An 18918-nucleotide genomic window follows, 5' to 3' on the forward strand; every position below is an offset into this window, starting at 1 on the left:
ACAGAGGTTGATAGATTTTATTGTATAAATAATCAGAAAAGAGTAACTTACTTATTATATTAGCGAAAATTAACCCCAAAAAGTTACTTGTAAGCGTTTGGTGGACTAGTGCCGGTATTGTTCATTGCAGTTTTCTCAAATCTGGCCAGACCATTACGGCTGATGTCTATTGTCAGCAATTGCAAACCATAATGGAAAAGCTAGCGGCTAAACAACCTAGGCTGGGCAATCGCTCCACGCCACTGCTACTTCACGACAACGCTAGACCACACACTGCACAACAGACGGCTACTAAATTAGAAGAGCTTCCATTGGAATGTCTTAGACATCCTCCGTACTCCCCGGACCTTGCTCCAACAGATCACCATTTTTTTAGAAATTTGTACAACTTTTAAATTTTATCCCTTGCAAGAGGAAGATTCTTGCAAGGGAAAAAATTTAACTCTGATGGGGCAGTCCAAATCGCCTTCACAGATTTTATTGATTCCCGTCCGACTGGTTTTTTTAGTAAAGGGATCAATGAACTACCTATGAGATGGCAAAAGTGCATAGAAAACAATGGTTCATACTTTGATTAATTAAATATATTATATTTTAAAATATTTGACTTTTTGTTTCTCCCATACAAAACGCCAATTTCATAGGGACCTAATATTTGAAGAGGCGGGAAGACTCTGATTTTGTTTAAGCAGTAATTTGAAATATTAAGTATTATTTGTTGTTTTAAATCTTAAATTTCAGTTCTCTTTACTTTAAACAAATTTAAATATATTTTGTCCATTAATCTACTTACTTACATTCTGTATCATATATATTGTTTATCTATATAATCTGTTTTGACATTGCGTATTGTCTATGTGTTTTGTTTTATAGTATGTATGTTAGCTGTAAGATTACTAACAAATAAATAAATATACATCAGAGGCGAAGACCCAAAGTTGGCGCTACTATATCTATACACATAGATTCAACATTTGTATGGATTATTGCAGACCTCGTGCCCTTCGGAAGCCCCAGGCGATACGCCTCAGCTAACACTAATGCAATCAATCGATTAGGTTCACGATTTTCCTTTCATTGCAACGGATATTTGGTATTAATTATATACTAGTATAAAGATTTGTATGAAAACAAAACCCAAAAACTACTGTATCGCTGTATATGTTTAATCGTAGATAGCATTATCGCAAAGTAACGAAGGCTATATTTGTGTTCGAAAAATTTAAAAATCAAGTCTAATCTAGCCCAGCTAATTTGGGAGTTATATAGCGAATTTGTATCCGGTCGTAGTACTAAAGTAACACTATAGAAGTAATAATTTAATTATATATGAACATTTGAAAGTATTGAAGAATAGTACAAAATATAGAAAGTAAATATTGGTAAAATAATCTAATGCGTATTAAAATGAAATACTGATGTAGAAATGATGCTTCAAGTAATACATTTATTCAATAAATATACTCAGAGAGAAGTCGCAATCAAGATTCTGTTACTATCATGAACACGCTTTGTTTCACTTGAATTACTCAATGCTAATACACCACTTGGAACAATACTCAAACCCTTTAAAAACCAAACCTACAGCCTTCTAGATCTGGCCCTTTCTGTATGTGTGGCGTTATCATTTGTTTTTGTAACAGGTAAGTAGGTGATCAATCTGTGCCGACTTTTGGGGTCTAAAGCACGTCACAATGTCATCCTTCACCGTATGACCGAGTGTTAATAGATAGCATAGTACATTGGCAACATGCTACACTTTATTACATAGTGAACGAGTTAAGACTAGTAGTTACTGGGTCAATCTCGTCTCTATGTTGGATTAAGTACATATGTCCACCACTACAGTCCACTGACCTATTTAGTCTAGTCAGAGAACGCTTTGTTGAGTTAAATAGCATTTTTCTCTCTCATGAATAATAATTTGTTTTTGTAGTGGATGAGCGAACTAGCCATCGGTATAACTCATATTTTCTCTACTTTATATACAAATTGGGCCTTTTACAGATAAATACAGTGTAAACTCCATGTAACTTCCCTTGATTTAACTGGCTTGGGATGGTTTAGCTTGTCTTTCCATACAATGATACACTTTACATAGCATTACACCCAATAACGACAACAATTGAGTAATAAAGTACTATTTAAGTAGATAAAATTAGTACGTTCTCTTGTCACTTTATTATCCTGGCCCGCAATAAACTCTACATGCATACGAACTTTCTAAGAACTTCGTTCTTTTGTTAACAAATTGGGATTGCTTCCATGTGTATACTGTTGTTGACCATGACTTATAAGTTGGAGTCATGTATTAACTATACGTTTTTCTTCTCTCTATAACGCTATAAAATGCGCAGACCCTGCAGTGTCGTTATATAGAGCATACACTGTATTTAGGCATTTATTATTCAGAGTCGAAACATCACACATAAATGCCGATTTCACTTTTCCTTCACCATACGCATTACAATGAGCAGGCTAACTGCACTCCCAGAACCCTTAGAGAAGCGCATTCCAAAACTCTTATTATTTATAGCCAAGTCAATCGCATGAAGCCTACGGGACCAGTCATCAAGGGTATGTGGGGCTGGTTGCACCCGAAAATTAAGAGGAATTGACTGATCCGGCTCTGAGCAGCAGGTAGGATGCTTGGTGCGATTCGTCATCACCGTAATTCTTTTATATAGAAAAACCTTGCTGTTTAATTAAAATTAATTGTTACACGTTATGTTTATTTATTGCGAATTATAAATTTGAAATATAAAAGATAACAAAAAATTGATGAAAAACGTCTTTTTCCGGCAATTGTCCTTGGTTTTTGCAGTGTACAAATTTAATATTTTTTGCTAATTAAAATATAAACATCAGTCGGTTCTGGAAATTAGGATTTCTGGTAGCATCCAAGATATCACTTTTTATGGATACTACATGTCCCTTTCGTGACTGGAACTAACTTAAATTCCCGATCTGGTGGCGAGTGGCCTTACAAATTTGTACAACCTTATAGACTAAGCCTCAGATTTCTGCATCATAATCATTCTATATCGCAATCTAATAGGTCCTCCTAATAGGCAGCCTGTGCTATACACGCCGTCGACTTTATGGTTTCGGCAAGCCGGTTACATCACGATATTTTCCTTCAACGTTCTTGCGAATGTCAAATACATAAACAGAAAGTTCATTGGTGCACAGCCGAGAATCGAAACTACGACCTCAGGGATGAGAGCAACTGCTCCATTGCCTTAACTGTTCTTAATATTATGAAACCACGATAATTTAAACATAACTTTTGCATGCCTATTTTTATATGGTTGATTTTATAATTAATCAGTCTGAATTTCACTTTCTTTGCAAATAAATTTATTATTATTATTGAAATTTGTACAATGATACCGATATTATAGCGCCTTAATACCAAATTCTATAAAACATCGGACAATATCAAAACTCGATTAATATAATAAAATTTGATATAAAAGCTGGTTTAGCAGGATGTTGCAACTTACAATTGACCTTGCATATAGTGAAAGTCATTGTCAAATAAATACTGCAACTTTGTACATATATATTTCACATTACAAACATTAAATCTAGCGTGGAGCTACCCATGTGTTCTCCAAGAAGAAAAGGTTCTCCTTATACATAGGCAATATGACCGACGGCGAAGGCCAAGGTTGTTTGCGATACCAAGGATACAACCAGTATTTTGCACAGATCTACCTTATCAAAGACGTTGCCTACTGAATGCTGCCTCTGACTATAGATATCTTTGTTTATTTACACTTCATTACATCTATAGAAAAACAAAAAAGCCATGTGATGGGTAAAGATAAAGTCCAAAGCTAATAAAATAAAATAAAATAAAAATATAGCAACCTTAATCTAAAATAATACAAAAAAATAAACGAAAAAGCTAATCTCACGGAATCATGAATTGCGATGCAATACGAAAGAATAGGAATTACAAAAGTCAGTCAAGCAGGATACGATAGTTTACTGAGTTCACAGTGGCGATTTTTGTATCTCATGATTAATACATACATCTTATATAGTTTGCGATACGTCGCCAGGATGTTCGAGCGCGGAACAACAATAGATGCTGTATTTATTAGATATCTTGATAATGTTATGTCCAATACTTTTATAACATACTTCAGTTACCATCGACCAATTGTCACAGTAACACCGTCCTCAGAGGCAACATCGAACATAACTATTACCGATGTCACTGATTAAACGAATTACGTAGTCACGATTTGAAATAAATTCCTACATTTTTGTATTTAATGACAATTAATGTTTATTCAATAAATAGTCATCGATATCTGGAAAAAAATCGTAATATTTTATTTTATCATTATGACATATTTAGTTCCTATCACAATATGTTCTTTTCTGCACAAAATAATGTCGATGTTTCACATCTGCCAGGCGTCCCGTGACGGCTTACCGTATTGGTACTACTGTAAGGATAGTGAATGCATTTTTGTGAATAAATAAATTATGTAAAAAGGCTGTATGAAAGCTATCAAGTTGCCAGTTGTTGATTTGAGAACTGGCAGAACCTTCAATAAGCCTTTTTTGATTTTAAGTTAAGAAAAATGTACTTTTTATCTAAAGTTACTGTGAAATCTTTGTTTGAATTTCATTGTTAATTATGTCTTGAAAGAAAACACTTTTTAACCGTATTGAAGCTACGCGAAACGTCGAAAAAAAATTAAATTTAAAATTATGAACAATAATTAATAATACATAGCTTCAATCCGGTTAAAAAGTGTTTTCTTTCAATGTGTAAAAGCTATGTTAACAAAAGACAATACTATGCTAATTATGTTGTCAATAAATATTTGTTGTTTTGCACGCGAAACGTCGGAAAAAAAATTAAATTTAAAATTATGAAGAATAATTAATAATACATAGCTTCAATCCGGTTAAAAAGTGTTTTCTTTCAATGTGCAAAAGCTATGTTAACAAAAGACAATACTATGTTAATTATGTTGTCAATAAATATTTGTTGAACACATAACCAATGGCGCTGACTTTTTTGGCAAGTAGATGATCGTAGTAGTGATCATCTCGATTTCCTCATATAGTTTCTTTTAGCATAACTCACAGTAAGCGTTGGGTCACAGCCGAGAATCGAAATCAATCACTTCATGGATGAGAATCGCACACTGAAACCACTCAACAAATACATGAGTAGTATACAAAATACCCCGTTATACAATTGCACGGTCTTTCATCACAGTGTTAAAACAATTTTATCTGTCGTAAAATCGTATCCGACCTGACAAAATATGTCAACAACACATCTGAACAATGACCGTACGGTATATAGAATATTCAAATATATATATAAATAAATAAATTCCAGATAAGCCGTGTACTGTGTGCTGCAAGGGTTTGAAACATCAGTAATGTGGCGACTTGAACATTAGAGTAGTCCTGCAGCACCTTGCGTGACTCCAGCGTTCCAAATACGTAATCTTTTCTATTTATAGCACTGTATAAAACATAGTTTCTTAGACGAAAACAGAACATTAATATACTTAGCTGGTCAGTGAACCCAATACATCGGCCCAGATTTCAGTTGAAAGGACTGGTTCGAAACCGCACTGCGGGTTTTCCAGATCTAAAACCGCGATATTAATAAGGACTTAAAAACCTAATGGTCTGCTACAGGGTTGATTGTTTCAACCGGACATGTTCTCATTATCTCGAAATGGGCTTTGATTACAAATCGAACCCTATCATCCTCATAGTTTCACAATAGCAGAAGTGCAGATCTCTGGTATATTTAAACCACGCGATATTATAATATGGACTTAAGAGTATCAAATTGTTAAGGACTTAAAAACCTAATGGTCTGCTACAGGGTTGATTGTTTCAACCGGACATGTTCTCATTATCTCGAAATGTGTTTTCACAAACGAACCCTATAGTGAATCCTTCTATTTGTTTGACAATAGCAGAAAGTGCAAATCCCTGGTATATTTAAAAGGCGCGGTGTCAAACCGCTTCCCTGCAGTGCGGCTTCAGTTCAAAAGTGCCATTTATGTATTGTTTGCGCTCTAAATGGTATAAATTCAAAAGACTTATTGAATTGAGGTTTGAATGGATTTAAAGTTGAAACTTGAGCGCTTAATTAGTGAAATTAATTTTAAAGATAGGGCTGTGAACTATATTCTCAATTCAGTCTACGATTCCTAGCATACCCGCCTATAAATGGAGAAATATAGAAGGTATACATATTTAAATCCGAAAAAAGAGGTTATTAGATTTAAATTGACTCACTAAACCTGGTGGCAAGAGAAGAGAAAACCCGGTTGGTGGAGTTGTCAAGGTTGAATCAATAGGAGTTCGAAGAAGTACGAAATAGATTGCGATGACAAAATATACTTGATGAGACCCAAGAGGCTGTATAGCCGTTGATAATGATAATGTGTTTACACACAATATTGTTGTAATTTGCGGATTATTTCATATTACTATGCTTTTTGAATGATGGAAATGGATTTCGGGAGGTCTAACAATTTGGATTCGTGATTCGGGATCATTCCGGTTGTGGACAACTACAGGGACTATTGGTTCTTTGTTAATTTTATTCACTCAATCACTCAATTTTATGTTTGAGTTAATTCATGAATTAACTGAATTAAATTTTTAAAATGTGTATATTCGTGATTTTGTGTTTTCCAAGTTGCTGTTAATATTATTATTATTATAAAAAAGGTGCCGCACACGCGAACAGAATTTGGGGTCATTGCGATCAATCATAATTATTTACTTTTAACGTAACGCAATTAAGGCATATTAGGTTAATAAAAAGATTTATTAAGCTATTATGTGTACACTAGTTATGTCTTTGATAAACAGGGGAACTGAAAGAGTTGAGACTATCTTGTTGAGATTGTTTTTTATACATTAACAATATTTTTTTATTTATATATATTTATTATATATTTAACCTTTGATAGTCAAATTTTGAACGTCCTGTTTCTGTATTTTTTGAAGTTATACTTCTTTTGGTGCGTTAGAGAAAAATGATGAGAGGAAATTTCTACGATGCGCACGCACACAACAACCGACATCCTGAAGTAAGCATAGTCAATATTTTAAAATAGAAAATGTAATTTTTTTAATTATGTAGAAATATTTTATTGTGATATTTAAATAAACCTTATTTTACTAGACATTAAATACTTTTTTTCTATTGTTAGTTTCGTTACTTCCACGTTTATATTGTCAAAGAGGTATAACTTCTAATGTTGGTCATAAGTCACACACACTCATGTCTTTTTTTAATTTAGCAACCCTACAATGCATTTTAAAATTTCAGATTAAATCACTTAAACGGGTGAATTAATCAAAGTATAATTCAAAATGATGATACAGCTAATATACTGCTTCTAATTTGAAGTCTTCATACATAATTCAATTGTCACTCCTTTTGTGTATCAGAATAACGCACCTTTATATTTTTTTATACAATACGTTTCGCTGCCATGCCATTAACAGGTGCCTAGACCGGTCCAGATCAGGAGATTTGCAGAAGGAATTTAAACGTAGCTGGTATGGCTATCATTTTATATTTTATAGATTAGTAGGAGACACATTTTGGCTGTACGCTATTCTCCCACAGCATTCCCACAGATTGCATGACTCAAGAGTTTAGAGACGCAAGCTACTAGGACAGCACTCCTATCATATTTATTTATGCATTAATTAAAAATGAATTAATCTAATTCATAGAAAATATGATATTTTTTAATACGCGCTAGAATTTTTTAATGCGATGTAGCTTAATTTAAGACTAATAATTAACCTAATTTACTAAAAAGGGTCTCTGGAAGTCTCTTTTAAGGGGAAAGCACTCTGTTCTTGTTCTATCTTCTATCACTTAAGACACTAATTCAAATGGTTTTGTCCTTTTCAAGGTATGTTTATATCTTTATATACGTACTACTGTACGTGTGTGTCACTGAATCCTCTTAAACTGGGTGGACTGATTTGAATGATTTTGTTTAGTTTGCGTGCGCCCTGGTTGGTTTAGAATTTAGATTCACAAATCAGCCAGGCAGATGGCGCAGCAGTCGGTACTTACATACTTAATATCCTAATCGCTATACTATATATACATCGCGAACATAATGCATCATTTAGTAACTGGGTCTTCCAGTTTGTGGCTTATCTGGGCGATGTATTATCTCGGTTAAGACAGACTTAGCTTTGAGGAATTGGATATTTACATCAAAAACGTATTAAACCCTTATTTTATTAGTGTATTACGCACCAACACATACTCATACAGTCACACATACTTTACACGACTTTTGTATACTTAACACTAAACAAAATAGCAAAAAAAGGTGGGGCCACAGAGCAGGCATAAAATAATAAACAGCACAATATAAGAGTCTTTCCTCTAAATTTTGTACTAGAGACTCTTGGACCGTGGGATTCAGGTGCACAGACGCTTATTAAAGATTTAAGTTGGCGTCTGATAGATAGTACCGATGAACAGAGCTGGTGCTTTCCTCTCTCAACGAATAAGTATAGCAGTACATCGAGGAAATGCTACCAGCGTCAAAAGTACACTGCCATAGGCACCAAACTTATTAAAAATGTTTTAATTTTGTTTTTATTATTACTATGTAGGTAAAGAAAATTGTAAAATCAATTATACGTATGTAGCATAATTAAATGATTCATACACTACTACCACTTCTTAAAAAAAACTTTTAAACATGTACCATGTACCTCGGAATAATTGAAAGCGGCCTAAGACTTAAAAAGTCGGCGTGTGTCAGGCAGAGGCTATACAATAAAAGACCATGAAACGGATACAAAGATCTGATGCCCAGACCTAAAAAGTTTTAAAGTGAGATTCTGTCATCTAATACGTAGTATATGAGTGGAACAAAGGACCACAAAACCAAGTCCAACGACAGTTCAGGCACCGGCTGACTGATGAAACACTTTACGGGACATAAAACATTCTATCATTGAAATAAATCTTCGTGACATTTCAAATTACTTACGATAAGAAACTGACACATACAATATAAACTTATTTTCATAGCTTACACAATCACAAATCAACGTAAACACACACCTCGATAACTGCGCGTGAACTCCACTTCGCGGTAGAGAGTCGACTGACGGAGCGAGGCAGCGCGGGGCTCTAGGACATGCCCCCCACCCCCCGACACCCCCCCGATAATTAGACGCCCTACGAATTGTTAATGAATTGTGTAATGCCTTTTTCGATATATTACTTAATAGAACCATACATAATAATAGAACCCGGTTTAATTGCCAACCATTACAAAAGTACAATAAACAGCTTGGATTTGTTATTTACATTTTTATTATTGTTTTCCTAATATCCGATCCGATGATTCCGATCAAGACATATTATAAAGAATACTTGCAGCAATAAGAAGTTATACTTGCAGCCAGCCCTGAGAACCACCACAAAAGAGATTTGGAAATATTAGTCTAATTTTGGTGATTTACTCGCTCAACGAATAAGTCAGTGAGTCAGCATTAAAGGTACACCGCCACAGGGTCCAAGATAATTGAAAAATCTTGTATCATAATGTAAGTAGTGTATATTTTATCATGTTGCGGATATGTTAAAGTTAAAACTAAGATCCCTCTTTATTTTGATTATGTCAAACGATGTTGTAAACACGTGTATGTGCGCTGAAATAACTGATGCATTTGATAATCAAAAACATACCAATTCACTTTTACATTTGCAAAGTGAAACGGGGGCGACAAGGACAAATATATACTAATGCAATCGACATAATTCGCATACATTTCAACGAATTACTAAACAGTCGAAGTCACGTTTTGACTTGGCTAAAACTTGGTAAAAAATGGCAAATGGCCTAGTGGCTTCAGCGAGCGACTCTCACCGTGAGGCCGTAGGTTCGATCCCCGGTTGTCAATGGACTTTATATTTGCGCATTTAACATTCACTCGGAAATATCGTGAGGAAACCCACCCAACACCCAAACAACACCCAAAAAACAACACCCAAAAATCGACGACGTGTGTCAGGCAGGATGTCCTATTAGATTGATAAATCATGATGAAGCAGACACAGAAATCCGAGGCCCAGACCTGACCCTACCAGGGTTGTAGCGCCATTGATTTATTTCCATATATTCACTGTAAGTAAGTTATGAGCTCTTCTCTACACAAGCTGTGAATAAAATAAATGTATGCCAAAGAGGTTTAGAGCGAAGCATGTTAAACATAAAGAAAATGGACAAAATAAGAGCCGTCACTAAAGTTACAAACGCTTTAACTTTTGCTGAAAAACTGAAATGGCATTGGGCTGGCCATGTAGCGAGAATGTCTAGCAGGAAGTGGACCAAACGAATTAACCAATGGAAAGGACCCAATGGAAGCCACTGGGAAGATGATCTGAGAAGATCAGCTGGTATAAACTGGCACTCCATAACACAAGACCGTCAAAAATGGGAATCTTTGGGAATTTACCCAAACCGGGGTTCCTGTTAATTCATAAATAAATAATGTATATTTATTACTAATATAATCTACGCTAACATACTAACAAAAATCTATATTTTTGTTTACTGTAATATAGAAATTACCAACTATTGTAAAACAGGAAATAAAAAGGCTTATTATTATTATAATTGTAAGTATGTGAACAATGTTCTGTATAGTTCAGTGATCGGTCTTCTATGCCTGACATGCGCGACTTTGATTCCTTACGATATCTCTTTTCATGTGCTAATAGTAATAAATTCAATGGCTGCCTATCTAACCTATGACCTCATGAACATACCACTGAACTATTACTAACATTTAACTAATATTCATCGTACAGTTTCCTGAGTCGTTTTAGAAACCTTGCTGTGTTAATAATTTATAAAATATGTTTATTATCGAATATAAGATACAGGTACCACTCATTCCACGTCATTAAATTTAAATAAATAGCCATCCCTACTCATCGGCAAAGAAGACAGAGGATGTAGGCCGAGAGAAAAAGCAGGCGTAAAAAACTCTAGGTACTCTTTTAAAATATCAAATCATCGTACAAAATGTCTATGGCAAACATAGTAGAAACCAAAATGGAGAGATACAAAACTGAACGGAAACCTGCTAAATATTTGCAATTATTATTTTCTTTAGTCCAACATATTTATATTGTATATTTCGGATGGTGGTTGTGATGGTGATGTGATGTTGTGATGGTGATTCGTCTTCTTCAATACATAGTTCGTTAGTTGTGTATAATAAAAATTAGAGAAAACAAAATTAGTTCAATTTCCGTTATGTCGATTATTTATCTAGGTAGGTATTAAACATATCACTTTCCCCATACCTTAAAAACAAATATAAATAAAAAACAAATATACCGTTATTAATAAAAATTTATTTGTTTCCGAAACGAGGATATACATTTATAAAATGTAGCCCACGAGATCAGTAGCTAATGACATCAAAACATTATGACTATAATGAAAGTCATACTCATAACTCTTGTGGACGTTACCAATAAAAAAACTTACTAAAAACAGTATAAATTATTATCGTTATATTATTTTAATAACAGTTACAGTGGCTTTTCTATCGATTCAATTTTAAATTGTATTGAGGTCAAGTTCACTATAGAACAGTCATTGTATGTTGTGATACAAACATTTGTATATATAGCATATACAAATGTTCTAATGGAGTTTGGGGTATATAGTTTCATGAATTAATAATAAAGCCCGTTTGTTTAAAAACTTTACAAATGTTTAATATATAGTTATGATTTATACATTTTCTTTTATTGTTATCCTTATATTTCGACTTCCTTCAGTACCATTGATCGGAAAAACTTCACAGTCTCCTAGAGCTTTTTCCAAATATTCACGGCTTCTTTCTCCATTTGCTTCCAGCTAAAGATTATATATAATCTTTCTCTATCCCTATACCTTAAAGTCGCCATCCATACAGTCTGTCTGTTGTCTTTAAGTCCATCTGTTTTCTGGTTATATGCTACGCCCATTACCACTTCTGTTTTAGAGTCCTTCGTTACGAACTAGTTAGTAATTACACAATTTCTTCGATCCGATAAATTTGATGTTAATTGTATTTATGACCTATCTTTTTACTAATTGTTCTAATCCGTTCTGTGACATAACTGTATGGTGATATGTCATTAATTGTGATGTCCACGTAGTCTGTGCCGACATTATGCGTCACATATACGCGCCTTCAGCGGATAACGTACAACTATGATAATCCGTAACAATTCGCCAAGATTTATTAATTTTTTAAGTTTGACATAACACATTAACCATATCTACAGTATTTCAAGATATCTTTTCTAAAATATATGTCAAAAACATTAATGTTACATCCTACTTCCAATTTTAGATTGGATTTTTGCTTGCTAACAAGCAAAAATACCTGATTATTATAGAATGTGTTAAGCTCTGGTTAAGTAGTGATTATTCCGTAATCATAAACAGTTAATATTGGATACAATTCATAATTAAATGAAATAATCCAATATACGTAAGACAAACAGAACACATACCCATTCGTTATTATTATATATTTATTATATTCATTTAAGACAGGGGACAGGAGCCTGAAACTCCTGTTAAGTGATAACACATGGACTCTCTTCTCTTACAGCAAGAATTAGGAATTAACGTTCTTTTCTTAAATAATCCTGAGTCGAATTGCTTAAAAATACTTCAGTATTGTTTCACTGCTTCCACATTTATTTGTTCTGTCCTTATGCCTCCTACAGGATCTGGACCCGTGAATTAAAATATATAATAAATATGTTTAATTTTCATGACTATTATATAACATTAATATCTTATACAATTATTTTATACTAATTTATTCCATATCCATTTTAAATAACTTAGGTAAAGTTTTTTAAGTGAACACGCTGTTTCGTTAGTTGAACCTTGGTATCCCCTGAAGCAATTACACCCACTCATTGTGTCAACGGAATGTGGTATTTATATGGACTTCGTGGGAGGCTGGAGTCATGTATTACAAATGCTTTGTGTAAAGATTAGAAACGATTTTACAAGAAACCGAAAGTCAGGAGTCATTCCTGAATAACAATATCCATCAGTTAGGTCTTATATTTGTGTTCAGAGACGCTCCAATCATCAACTTGAGCGACGCCGAGCCGCCATGCCACCACCAAACGGACAATTGTGTAATGCTCATTAAATAGATCAGTGCTACAACCTTTTTAGTTCTAGGCCTAAGATTTATGTGTCTGTTACATGATCATTCGTCTTAGCAAGTAGGTCATCAGGCTCCTGTGTCTGACACGCGTGATGGACTATTTGGGTCTAAGGCCAGCCGGTTTTATCATGTTTTCCTTCACCGTTCGAGCGAATGTTTAAAGCGCATATAGTAAGTCCATTGGTGCACAGCAGAGGTTCTACGACCTCATGGAGTCGCACTATATAATACTAGCTGCCCCCGCGAACTTGGTTTCTCCTTAATGTGGTTTTAGTTAGCCGTGACACGAAAGAATAATTTCACTGTGTTATCGTCACTATAAAGTGAATTTGATTTACACTTCGGTCCAAGGAACACGTGGTTGGCTATGCTAACACCAAAAATATTAGGAATAATTGAATTTCACGGTATTTCGTTTACTAAAAAATAAATTTAATTTATACTTTAGCCTCAATAACACGTGGTAATCATGATATTGAATTTGTAGCTTATAAGACACGTTTGTCGGTTTACCATAGCAGTGCCATCTATTGATTACTTACTCAATCCAGTCGAAAAGTATCGACACCTGTTAGAATCTTTTGGAGTTAACAGATAATTGTGACTGTCAATTAATTATAGACAAATAATTTGCAATAAAATAAAATTGCGACTATAATTAAAGATCTAAGCTATCCTATCTCTTAAGTTGGACCAGACTGCTCACGGTGTGCCAATTTAATTTAAAATCGGTTAAATAGTTTAGGAGTCTATCGCGGACAAACATCGTGACAGGAGATTTATATAAATTAAGATGTATTTAATAAAAATAATTAATTATCCATATTATCAATTAACCTGTAATACTCAAATAAGTACTCACGATAAATGGCCTACTCAAGAACCAACTAGCTTTTATTTAGCTGGACACAGTTGGGATTTGACTTAAATGTTTCAGACCTCAAATAATAAAAAGGTATTGTAACGAGACAGCTGGCAGGGGCAGATAAAATCTATTGTCTGCAAATTCAACTGGGGTCGGCGACCGAACATTTCGTCCAATATGAAGGACGAAAATGGAAAATTAAAAAAGAAATGGGATAGCTCAAACGAGCCGGAGTTTGCCGGAGTTTAGTTGAGGGTACTGAAGCCCCGGTTTGGTATGTCTACTGTAAACTGGTGATTTAACACATCAAGTAAATGGTTTAATTGTTTTAAGTAAGGGGGCAAACCAGCATGCAAAAAGGGCAGTCATTGCAGACTATGGACACCAATTTTAGTGGATTGCCAGCCAGGGATGCTTCTTTCTTTAAACAATTGGAGGTCGTATCTGGCAGTGCAGACCCTACCGGGAGTCGATTCCACAGTTCCCTAATTCGCAAAAACAATAAGAAGCGGACCGTGGAAGACTCGCAAGCCATCATGGTGATGCTGTTGAAATTGAATGATTCGGAGAGGAATGGGATGCGTCTCCGGGAATACACAACTAAACGAAACCGACACACACATCCAGAAATAGTTGTTGCTCAATTATCCCACCAGAGGACGATGGGGCGTCACTTCCCTACCCTTCAAATAACCCTTGCATTCCACGACACCCACGAATATTAATATCTACCACAAATTCTGGATTTATATTAACTTATGTATGAAGAAGTAGAAGTTATAAAAGTACTTTTTCTTGTATCTTATTTCGGCCAAACAATGCACAGAGGCGATGAGAACTTAGAGAAACTGACCGTGCCTGGTAACACTGAAGGCAAATCACGTGGTCGTTTACCAACCAGGACCGATCAATTGAAAGACTCATCGTCCTCAAAACTATACACTGTCATATATGAAGCGTAGGACAGAAACCGGTGGACACAGGTGTCCACTCCAGATGTTTCCTTGCCGACTGTAGAGTGAGATATCGATATGTGTGTGGGAGTTGCATCACTGGCACCTTTTGCAGTTCCCATGTCGTTCACACGTGTATATTTTTCTAAGATTTTCATAAATATCTGATTGTAATCATTTAAATGTGTTTGAGTGCAAAAATACAATAAAAAAACTGTTTTTTTTTTTTTTCAATTTAACATATTTGGTTCGCCCACTTTGAATAGTCAATCAACATGAGCGACATTCGTATTGCATATCAGGGTGATGCAACATATTGGGTAAAGATGCGTTGCCATGGTTCACTGCGTTGTGCAGCTACGACACGAGCGAAACAATATCATTTATGAATTGTACATATATTGGGTTTCTGTCGTCCAACATTCGGTACACATACCTATGGAGCCCGGTTTCACAACCATAAACAGAACAAGCGTGGTATTCTTTCTGAGAATGTCCAAATTAGCTTAGTTAATATATTATATTAATAACATGTACATGTCTATTTTTCCATAAATGTTTGCATATTTATTTGTGTATCACCAGATTATTGTGAACTGTGAACAAATAATACAAATGCAACCCTTAAATGGTCTTAACCCTTGATTGCATCCATCTTTGATCATTTCTATATTGACATTGATCAGCCATCTGAGCCTGACAAGTCTATGACATGCGTAGGAGCGAGTGATAAATGAACATAGAACGTTCTTTGGTGCACTACCGCGGATGAAACGACCTCAGGGATTATATCAGGGACATCATAAATAATTAAACATAATCTTTATTAAAATATTTCCAAAGGCGTCAAGTCAGAATGCAAAATTACATTCTTTTCTTGACCCTTGGCGTTCCACGTTTTTGTTGCACTGCCATGCACCACCACCGTGAAACCAGCTGCAAGTACAGGTATTTCTGAACCGATACGACCTAGCGGCAGGTGTTCCTGTTCGTTTTCCTTCTGTCCCATAAAAAAATATAATAGTCGTTTTGCCGTTCACATGGCCGCATGGCCTACATACAGTTCACGTACTAGAAAAGCGATATAAAAACTGGTTTTGTATGAACCTTTAATAGCTAATTGTAGAACAGTTCTATCGCTCTATTGTTTGCTAATAATGAAACGTTTATATTAAATAAAATTTAAAAAATCAGTGGTGCTAAAACCTTTTTAGGCATCGTCATTTGTCTATGAATAGGCAAGTAGGTATCAATCTCCTACACCTGACACACTCCGCCAACTTTTTAAGGCAAAGGTAAGCCGGTTTTTCCTCCATGTTTTTATTCACCGTTCGAGCGAATGTTAAACGCGGACATAGAAAGTCCATTGGTGCACAGCCGGGTATCGAACCTATGACATCAGGGATGAGTCGCTGGATATTGAAACCATTACCACATTTCAATACTTAATTTCTACATTACGAAGTTGTGTTTAAACCTCGTATGTAACAAAAATACCCACCAGAAACCTGAGAAGATTGAATTGAAATTGGAAGTCGTGTACTAATGTTAAAAATAACATGAAATTAATGTAATCTAATGTAGTACTTGAATATATATTTTTTATTATTGATTGTATAAATATTAACTTATAAAAATGAATAGGAAAAAAATTATCACTTTATTAATTTAACAAATTCAGCTCTCAAACAACGCAACGCATTGAGGACATATGTTATGAAAATTTATTATAGAAAGGATAAACACGTGTGTAAATGGTACAGAACTTATGAAGGCGCCAGACCAGTTCCATGAAACTCAACAAGTAGCCCGCAATATCGAAGCGCTCCGGAGGGGAAGAATTTGCATTTTGACGTCATCCGTACGAGCGATTCTTAGAAGCGCACATAGAAAGTCCATTGGTGCATAGCCAGAGAAGAACCTTAGGGATAAGAGACACACGTTTGGCCTAGTGGCTTCAGTATGCGACTCTCATCCCTGAAGTCGTAGGTTCGATCCCCAGCTGTACACCAATGGATTTTCTTTCTATATGCGCATTTAACATTCGCTCGAACGGTGAAGGAAAACATCGTGAGGAAACCGGCTTGTCTTAGAACCACTAAGACGACGAGGTGCGTCAGGCGCAGAAGGCTGATCACCTACTTGCCTATTAGTTTAACAAATTATGATGAAACAGATACAGAAACCTGAGGCCCAGACCTAAAACGGTTGTAGCGCCATTGATTTATTTTTTTTCATACTACGAGATCTGTTTAAGATATCACAAACTCCATGGACTAATAAATCCGGATTCATCTAAGAACAGACGTTTTGTATTCCCGACGCCAAAACGAAGGTCTGTTTGCATAAAATCTCCAAATCTATGGATTCTGAGATATTCAAACTATCCAGATACAAACTCACACATCACATCACATCTACTTTTTCTCAAACAACTGTTCTAAACATTTATTCCGCTAGCGGAATTGGATTTCGACACCTTACTACGTATCTTGAGGTGCCAAAAACGCACAACAACTCTTAGATACACACACACCCATTCACACACGCTTATATTTATTTGTGTTTGATAAGTTTTACTACTAAACCTACTTTTTCTCAAACAACTGTTCTAAACATTTATTACCACTGACTAATTGTTATCTAGTTACCCACAACACAGGGACTCGTTAGGGGTGACTGTCAACAACCTAGTTGTCATCAATAAATCTTTGATTGTTGTGAAGTGAAACTAGAGGCTACAATTTTCAGCGTCACGAAGATGTGCACGCTGCACAGCTTTTGTTGAAGAAAAGGGAGAGAGAGATTAAGAGAGAGTAAGAAAGGGAGATCGAGTAAAAATATTCACGCTATTGGTATATGTATTCGTTTAGTAGTTACATATTAGAACTTAACATGGCAATTCTGTCCCATAACGTCTTGTGCAGTAAACGCAGATTTATTTATTTATACCATCATTAGCACATTTATATTATTATACAGTGTGTAAACAGTGTGAATATAGATATATACAAATACCTGGAGTGATCATATACTGGTACATGACCATCTATTGAGGCTTTTAAAAAAATAAATCAATGGCGCTACAACCTTTTTTAGGTCTGGGCCGCAGATTTCTGTATCTGTTTCATGATCGTTTGTGAATTGAATAGGCAAGTAGGCGATCAGCCTTCTGTGCCTGACACACACAGTCGACTTTTTGGGTCTCAGGCGAGCCGGTTTCCTCACGATGTTTTCCTTCACCGTTCGAGCTAATGTTAAATGCGCACATAGAAAGAAAATCCATTGGAGCACAGCCGGGGATCGAACCTACGACCTCAGGGATGAGAGTCGCACGCTGAAGCCACTAGGCCAACACTGCTCTATTGAGGCTTTTACCTTAGTAATAATTAATTTACAAATAAGTTCACTTCTGACATGTGTACTTAATACACACGCACTTTTTTGTTTTAAATATATTATTTGTTATCAATATGCCTTTCCTTTCGCAGGGCTACTTTTAAACCAATATAGTATGTCAGATAGAACGGTTTCTTTAAAAAAATAGAGTTTGATTTTGTTATCATATCATTTCTCTCTATAATATGATTGTATAGCAATTAATATCTTGACGTAATGATTAATAGGCTTAAATACTGGTTAATCATTTATTTTGTATGGAAATAACTCTGTTTCTAATCGAAAATCAATACTGACGCGTTATAAATAATTCGGTCAGAGTTAGATATGTGTAACACTGGTTTTTGTTAACCAAATGCACTAAATTATTATTTTTGACAATTACATAAACACAGTTTATTAAATGACAACAAATTGTAGAAAATAGTTACATTAAATTCAAATTAA

At 35.0% G+C, this 18918-nt stretch overlaps 1 protein-coding gene across 11 annotated transcripts in view; it reads right to left on the minus strand.

Annotated features, from left to right (window-relative positions):
* The window catches only part of LOC123717764 (protein Fe65 homolog), a 71114-nt gene that overhangs the window by 33317 nt on the left and 18879 nt on the right, over nt 1-18918 (minus strand). For 2 of the 11 annotated variants that reach the window (XM_045673930.1, XM_045673929.1), the window contains exon 1: nt 9042-9140. The exons of 4 other annotated variants lie outside the window; for them this stretch is intronic. The gene's annotated coding sequence lies outside the window, so the exon portion shown is untranslated. Of the gene's footprint in view, nt 1-9041; nt 9147-18918 lie in introns of those variants that run through there. 5 more of the 11 variants (XM_045673933.1, XM_045673928.1, XM_045673931.1 and 2 more) reach the window with 5 other exon arrangements.

This window comes from Pieris brassicae, chromosome 13 (assembly GCF_905147105.1).
Source record: "Pieris brassicae chromosome 13, ilPieBrab1.1, whole genome shotgun sequence".
NCBI classification, from domain to species: Eukaryota; Metazoa; Arthropoda; class Insecta; order Lepidoptera; family Pieridae; genus Pieris; species Pieris brassicae.